A 327-nucleotide genomic window follows, 5' to 3' on the forward strand; every position below is an offset into this window, starting at 1 on the left:
CCTCATGCCTCAAACGCTTTTACGGAGTGAGCTCCTGCGCCCTTTGCAGCGCGTGACGGGGGCTTTGAGACCAAAACCAAAAAAACCTCTGAGTTTCTTCTGCGGGCAGTGCTGCGGAGGTGGAGGTCTGGGGGTCCCCGTGCCCTCGGCATGCTCCACCCAGGATGCTCCAGCTGGGCCGGGCTGCATCCTGAGGCGGTGGCGGGGTGGGAAAGCGGGCATGTGCACGGGTAGAAGCGCCGATGCCGTTGGAGCATCTTCTCTCTACCACTCTCCCACAAAGCAAGTGGCACACGGCCTCCCCACCCCCTTTTTGGTTTTCCTTTA

Source organism: Eurypyga helias, unplaced genomic scaffold (genome assembly GCF_000690775.1).
Source record: "Eurypyga helias isolate BGI_N326 unplaced genomic scaffold, ASM69077v1 scaffold65, whole genome shotgun sequence".
NCBI classification, from domain to species: domain Eukaryota; kingdom Metazoa; phylum Chordata; class Aves; order Eurypygiformes; family Eurypygidae; genus Eurypyga; species Eurypyga helias.